General features: G+C 41.3%; 1 long non-coding RNA gene across 1 annotated transcript in view; it reads left to right on the plus strand.

Annotated features, from left to right (window-relative positions):
* The window catches only part of LOC122173523 (uncharacterized), a 42,455-nt gene extending 39,920 nt beyond the window's left edge, over window positions 1–2,535 (plus strand). Inside the window, exons 4-5 of the long non-coding RNA XR_006174030.2 lie at window positions 1,101–1,160; window positions 2,039–2,535. This is a non-coding gene — a long non-coding RNA (uncharacterized LOC122173523). The remainder of the gene's footprint in view (window positions 1–1,100; window positions 1,161–2,038) is intronic.
* Window positions 2,536–8,207: the final 5,672 nt, after the last annotated feature.

The following is an 8,207-nucleotide window of genomic DNA, read 5'->3' on the forward strand; positions in this document are numbered from 1 at the left end:
AATCTGGAGAATCAATAAGGGACCACCTTTTCTCTTTTTTTCTTCAATCTAACTAGGTGGGAGGCACTCACGCTATGGTGGTGAGGGCTAATATAAGACCCTAACAAAAATAACAGCTTGAGCCCTGCTGACATCTGATCACAACAGTGCAGATGACAGAAAAAAGAGAAGCAGTGAAAGAGGAGGCACCCACAATAGAAATGGTCTTCAATCTGAACAGTGTCTTATAGCACAGCGGCTATAAGCAGTGCTGAGAGTGATGTTCCACCTCTTCTGTTATCACATTCTAGTGAGGGAGCAATTTAGTGCAGACGGTAGTCACAGCCCAGCAGTGGATTCAGCCATGAATGAGGCATTTGAAAGAGCATGGAATGTGTGGCAGATAGGGTGACCAGATGTCCCGATTTTATAGGGACAGTCCCGATATTCAAGGCTTTTTCTTATATAGGCGCCTATTACCCCCCACCTCCTGTCCTGGTTTTTTTACACTTTCTATCTGGTTGCCCTAGTGGCAGACCAAAGCAAAGTTAACTCATACTCTGAATTAATTGGATGCAAATTTGAAGACTCCCAGCAGAGTATTTTGGTCCCACTCTGGCTTTTAAAAAGCCCAATTCACTGGCGAGTTTTCAAACTGCTGCTGTGGCAATAAGGAAGAATGAGCTCCCTTTCCAGAGGCCCAGGGCTACCAAATACACAGGCAAGGATCCAGTAAGATCTTTAGACATGCCACTGACAAATCTAATGATGCAGAACGCTGAGTGAGGCAGGAGTCCTGCAGGGGGGAAAAAAGAGCAATCTTCTAATTAAAGACTATATTGTAATGCAAATGCATAAAACAGCTGAATTAAAGATGCATGGCTGATATCTAAGATCCTCAAACTTTAATGTTTTTAATATAGTTTTATAATGAAATATATACTTTCTAAATTCCATGTACATACTTTAGCTCTAACAACATCTGTCCTCCCTGTGCATTATGAAATGTGACTGAAAATTATACCTTGGAGGAAGAATTGTCCATATATTCACTGTTTATTACATTAACCAGTAATGTTTATTAAATTGTGCCCATCTCAATTTTATATGTATATAATCAGGAGGAAAAACATAAGGATTGATTGGAACACTGACAAAAGACCACATCAAAACAAACCCAAGTAAGTTGCTTTAATAAATCCTAATAATTTATATACCATAACACTGTAATATGGTTGTAAGCTCATTAGAACATGCTCCTCTCCATATTCAGGCCTGGGCTACACTAGAAAATTAGGTCAGTTTAACAATGTTAGTCAGGGGTTGTGAAAAATCCACACCCCTGAGCAGTGTAGTTAAGATGACCTATGTCCCCATGACAGCACTAGGTCATTGGAAGAATTATTCCCTTGACCTACCTACTGCTTTTCAGGGAGATGGATTAACTATGCTGATGGGAGAATTCCCCGGCAGTATAGGTAGTGTCTTATACTGAAGTGCTACAGTGGCGCAGCTGTGCCGCTGTAGTGGTTTTAAGTGTAGACAAGCCCAAGGCCTGGTCTACACTATATAGTTTGGTCAGCATAAACCGCCTTGCATCGACCTAGTTTTGCATGTGTCTACACTTAAAATTGTCTCCTACCGATGTAAGTGCCCCATTACACCAACATAGTAAAACCAGCTTGAACAGAAACCCACAGAGACTGCATATAGTACATTTCATTTTGTCAATAATCAGAGAAAAAAGAGCAAATGCAACTGATGGATTTTGTTCAGACACTTTTTTGGCCTCTCTTTCTCTTAGACCATTTATCATCTTTTCCCCATGATCTGTTTCCTGTGACCCTGTTAGCCTTTTGTAACAGCTGAATAAAGGCCAAGTGTATTACATCATGAAAGCCCAGAAAGCCCCTCCAACTTCATGCAGAAGAAAATGCAGTATTAAATTATGCAGGAGGACTTCAGGAGACACTTAGGCTCCGATTTAGACCATCTGCTTGTCAAATGTCTTGTCAGTATATCTTCATATTAACAAAAGCTTTTTCATCATGAGTGATAGGTCTGATGACTGAACAAGACAAAGAAGTGCCAGTGATACTGATGTATCCCCAAAGGTTCTGCCAGTGATTAAATACAAGTTTGAATTTAGCTGATGTCAGAGTTGTTGTGACTTTCCAAACCTGGAAAATAAACACTCGCACAGACACAATTCTCTCCCTCTCTTCCCCCCAAAAAGAAGAGACCACTGTGAAAATGCACCAGTGGTTTATTAAATGAAATGCACAAGCACCTACTTTGTAAGTATATTTACACTTTTTCCAAAATAAAAAGTTTGCAGTTCTGTACGTAAAACTCAAGAACACACAATCAAGTCTCCCAGTCGACTTACTAGTTATAGGTTTAACTGTTTTATACCTGCCCCATTTTTGCCAACTCATTTGCTTTTCCCACACTTAGCTTATTAAGAAGTTTTGATCAAATCAATTCGAATATGTTAAACACAATGGATGCTGAACTGGCTGTACAAGCTATAGATCATATTAAAAATTGAAAACATTTTGAATTCCTGTCTGATTTTTAATTCCACAATTTTCCACCATTTTGATACAAACACAATAACCTCTGTCACAAACAGATGGGATAGAAATCTGACTCCCATTGTAAATGTGAGAAGAGAAGAAAAGTTCAGAGTCCCCAAAGAACAAATTTTCTTCTTCCAATTCTTCATTCAGCATCAGGCTTTATATTTGGAGTCAGACACATTCATTAACTAATGGAAAGATTCTATAACTTTTCTCCCATTTTTCAATTTTGTCCTTGTGTGGTTTGTCCTTTGTTAATTATACCAAGCCAGTTTCCCACTGAAACTGTGACATCAGCATCATTGGCCCATAATCTCCCATTCCTCCTTCAATTGCCTTTGATAATGGAGTACCTCTCTGTAGGGTCCATTGTTTGTGTGTAAAATGTCCCTGTGTAATCAGCAAAGTCATCCCCGTGCTCAGGGAAATATTTAATATACGTATGGTAGTTGGATGCAAGAGGAGAGATGATTCTTCTTGAGAATTCCACTGTGTGTCATTTGGAAGCTGGAACATCAGTTCTCCTCTTTCATTCAACCAACCATGAGGGATGTAGAAGAATTTTCTTTTTTAACTTCCACAATGTGTTTTATGACTGTTGGAGATGTTCTTTCTCAATTAAGCTTAAATAGGTGGCTGAGCACCCAGGGGTCAGAAGTTTAGGATGATGATTGCACCTGAGAATCTCCCTTTTTTCTTTTATTATTGTTGTCTGAGCAAATAGTAAAGCCCTTCATCGTCATATTTTTCTGTGCGTTCTTGGGTGGCATCTTCAAAAACTTGGCCACAACATTTTGTGGTTTTCTATTTAGATACAATATCAATAGTTTGAAGATGGAATGTGGTGTTGTTTTTTCCATGTGGATGCTTGTAGCCAGTACTAGGTCCTTTCTCATGTTTGAACTTTTCTGAGTTACTGTCAATGTTGATTCTTTTAGGTCTTCCTTTTAATATTTCCTGTTTCTTTGCTTGCTGAATCTAATTATGGACCTCAACATTTAAGCCTCCTCAGTGACTACTATTCTAATTACAGGAGCAAATTCAAATACTGGTTAGTTTCAGAACTGATCATAATGATCCTGAAGAAATCCATGCATATAGAAACTCTAAATTATGTTTTGATGCTATTTCAGAGCCATTAAAATATGAAAATAATTGTAATCATCCCATTAATCTCATTAAGATGTAGATGTTCAAACTAAACATATTGATTAGACTTCTCTCCAGTTCAGAGCTCTCATGTATGGGTGAATTAGTTTAGGAAAAGAGTCAGCAGAGCACTAATTGTGCCTATTCATGGAGTCTTTACCCAAGAAAAACTCATACTGATGTTCAACCAAATCTATTTAAAACCTTTTTCTAACATCACTGTTTTTCTAGGTATGATTTTATAGTTCAGAGTCCTCCTATATGTGAAATGCTTTGTCTCTCTCTCTCCCGCACTGAGTAACACTAAATTTCCAAGTGGCATCCAAGATTTGTTTTTAAACTATATGGCCTGAAAAAGTTTGGGATCTGGTTACCTGCAAGATGGCTTTTCTCCCTATGACGTACTGCTATAGCTGCAATCAGTAGAGGCACTTCAGCTGCCTCTTCCTCCATTTAAATCACTGGGAGCTGCTGGTTAGGCTTTCTTCATTGATGGGTCCTCATTTATGGATCTTGCTCCCCAGTTTGGTCTATTAGAACCTGGATTTGATAACTATCTTGGCGTGTTGTGCGGCCTATTATTTATTCCAGGTATTTGGGGAGGTGATAGATGACACAGTAGGATTTTAAGGGGATAGAGGAGTGGTTGTTTGCTATAAAAATGTTAATTTTAATTTGTGAAGCTCCTAGAATCTAAGTGACATGTAGCTACAGCAATAAGTATACAACTGTTTACTCCTGAGGGCATTCTGCGCCAAAAAAAATAAAAATTCTGCACACAATATTTAAAAATTCTGCAAATTTTATTTGTCAAATAAATGTGGAGGCTCCATTATGGCATTAGGGAGCTTCCCCCCAGGACACGGACTCAGCAGTGAGGCTGCACCCAACCCTGACACAGCGCATGGACCAGGCCTGCCCCAGGAAAACCCCATGGCCCTGCCCCTCTGTGCCAGGCTCATCAGTTGTGGGCAGGCAGCCTCAGCAAGGCAAGATCCAAGTGTGGAGGGGATTAGTACGGGGGGATCCAGGTGTGGGTTGAGAGGGGTCTGTGAGGGCAATCTGGGTGCGGGCAGCTGTGTGGAGGATCCAGGTGTGGGGGGATCTGGATGCTCAGGGGCTTATTGGGGGGTCTGGATGCAAAGGTAATGGGATTCTGCAGAGGAGTCCAGGTGAAGGTAGTTGGGGCTCAACAGTAGGGGGTCTGGGTGTGGGGAGCTGACACAGCCCCAGATGCCATGCAGGGGAAGAGGAAGTCCTGTTCTCCCCAGCCCAGCCAGGATTAGCAGCTGAGCCCAGCACAGGATAGAAGTTACCAGCTGGGTCTGGCTTTTGTGGACTGCATTCTTAGGGTCCTCCATCCCCACCCTAATCAATGTTAGTAAAGGTCCCCAAGGAGGGACAGGAGCAGAAGGCTGCCACCTTCTCACTGGGACTACACATCTTAGCAATAACCCTGCCTCAAACAGAGGCAGGCTGTAACAAGCTCTTTTTTCCCTTTCAAAAATTACCTCCATAAGCTTGTCAAGCAACCCTCAGGTTTAAGCTGCATCCTCTCCTCCACAGATAATCTCATTGCTCCCTTCCCTTGGAGGTTCTTATCCCACAACCGCACCGTCAGATAATTACAGCTGGGAAATCTTATTGCAACTGTATAATGAGGGGGTGGAGGGAACTTTCTGCCCAGCAATGAAATGGGGGAAGAGATCTCCAGCCCAACCTCTTCTGGAACTCTAGTCTTGGGGTTGTAAAAGGGGGGGGGAATATGATGGGGTTACTAACACCACCAGCATGTTTCCCTGGGTAATCTCCCACTTAATTGACGGCGAACGCTCAGCTATTTTTAAGCTGATGTTCATGTGTGTTTCATTTACCTTGCACTGCAGTAGTGCTGTGGTGGGTATGTACCCCATATTGGTACTAAAAGACTTAACTGGAGACACAAAGTAACCAGTGCAGCTGGTTGCACCTGGATGGTGGGTCAGGCATAACTGAAGATGAAGACCAACTGAGGGAGGAGCTGGATGGTGAATGTAAAGGGAGGAATCCCAAATAAGAAAGCGTCTCCAAAGAGAAGAACTCTGTAGTTGCTCTCTGGTTGCTAGAGTGTGGCGGGGAAAGAGAGGCAGATGTATAGAAAGACCAGGGAGGGCTGTGGGAAAAGGCTTGAAGGAGTCTAAGGTAAAGAAGTCCAGGAAGGCAGCAAGGAGTGTGTAGGAGCGGACATTAGCAGCTTGCCACAGGGTCCCTGGACTGGAACCCTGAAGAGAAGAAGGGGCTAGCTTTCTTTATTGGTCCACTCCAAAAGGTAGTGCAGAAACACCCTGACAAAAGGAAGAGAAGGACCAGATCTCCTGGAAGAAAGCCGTAGGAGCCGTCACTCTGAACAAGAGTGGGAGGACAACCCTGCAGAGCCTGGGAAGGGGTGAAGAGTTATGTTTATTTGTGTTTAGTTTATTAGATTCTTGGCTTGCTCCAGAAGGGGAGGCACTAAATGTGACCTGACCTGAGGGCCAACTCACAAAAAGGCAGATAACTGCAGTGCCAGGGCAGCTTTTGGTAAGAGGGGCTAAAGGAGGAGAGCCTACTGTGCCACACCTAGCCAAGAGGATGGTGTACCAGCAACGAGGCCTCTCAGTGTGACTGCCCTGTTTATCGTCTTTCATATTTTGATGGTGTTAATAAACACAATTGCTTAATTTAAACCAGACTTCACCTGTGGGTCATTATTTCAATCCCACCTTCTTCTATAATAAATCTGAGATCTCCCTCTCTAAGAATAGTGCCGACTGGATTCTGTTAGATACAATGGTGTAAATCCAGAGTAATTCCATTGATTTCATTTGAGTTACTCCAGATTTACATCAGCATACATGAGTTTTGATTATCTGACCCACAATGGACAAAAAAATAGAGCAAATATCTCATGCCACAACAATTATGGTCTATGTTAAAAATAATTGTGATTATTTATTACAAGGATGCTGCATGGGACAAAGGTGTAAGGAGCATTTTAACAGAATTCTGCTGCAAATAAGAATGTACTGACGATTATTTGGGTGCAATCCAAGTAGGCACACAGCTTCTATTAAGAGTCACAGGAACTGTGCTTCTAGGTTTCACTGCACTATAATAAAAATGTCATTCTGTGGGCCTGCCCCATCTTCCACTGAAGTTAGCAGGACTCATTCCATTGACTTCATCAGGGGTTGGATCGAGCTCTGTGTGTCTGAGAAAAGCTAATATGGAATTCAACTGAATAAACAGTTTAGTGATGAAGATTACAAAGTAACCTTTTACTTGCTCTTTTTTTAAACAGGGGAGAGATGTTTTGCTGCCAGTTTGTGTGTTTATTTTCCAGTTACCATAGGAAATAACTGACCTATTTTCTTCCAACAATAAATACCTTTACTGAAGCTTCCTAAAATGAGCACACAGCCAAGACTTGCACTGAGGGCCCCACCCACACTGTCTACTGCTAGAGCCTACTGTGGACTGATTTAAGCATTACCATTTTTACTTGCGGCTGTGAACTGTTGGATGAGTGTTTTTTCTTACTGTATGTTTATCCTGCTGACTCTGCTGTTCCAGATCAGAGATACAATTCTAATAGGAAACCTACAGCATTGTAGGCTGTAAAGAGGCCAAGGAGCCCAGCAATGCCACTGCCCCTCATTCGTAATTGTATCCCCACAATTTTGTTTAGCTCCAACTGTGCACCTTTAAAATGTTTATTCTGATTATTCTTATTTCTCTTCTTGATCCAGATGTTCAGGTCCTGATCCAAAGCCCATTGAAGTTATGGGGAGTGTTTCACTTGACTTAAATAGCTTTTGGATCAGGCCTTCAATGCTAATGCTTTTCCTCTTTGTTTCCAGTTTAGTTAATGTAGCATCTTTTCTTTTGTTAAAAAAAAAAAAAAGAATCTGTGCAACTTTTTCAATGGGTGTTTAGCACTTCTGAAAAATAGGCTAATAGTTTCTTTAACCTATGTTATAACATTTGATTTGGCATCAATCTCGTAGCTCTTCTCCCTTGTGCTTTTTCATTTCTATTATTAGAGTAATGTCTGTGTATATATTACTCATATTGGCTTATCATGGTTTACTCAAAACAGTGCTAGAATTATTTCTGCCAAATGATAGCCAGCATTTCTATTTGTATATCATATTTGTTTTTCTTACTGCTGCTAAGCACTGTGCTGAATCTTTCAGAGTCTTATCTATCACTTTGTCCAGACACCAGTCCTGTTCAGTGTTGTACAGTATGGACAGCGAATGAGGCAAGTTTGTGTAATGAATGAGGCTGTCCAAAGGGGAATTTGAAAAGCATGTAATGAATGAGGCACAAAGAAGTGAAAGGAGAGTCTTGTGATTAAGTCATTGGACTGAGACCCAGAAAAACTGGAAGAGCCACTGATATTTTGCCCCTGCAAATATGCATTTGAAATGAATTGTTTAAAACTGTATGTCACAACTGGCCCAGTACCACACTGTA

The sequence above is a fragment of the Chrysemys picta genome, chromosome 3, assembly GCF_011386835.1.
Source record: "Chrysemys picta bellii isolate R12L10 chromosome 3, ASM1138683v2, whole genome shotgun sequence".
Classification (NCBI taxonomy): domain Eukaryota; kingdom Metazoa; phylum Chordata; order Testudines; family Emydidae; genus Chrysemys; species Chrysemys picta.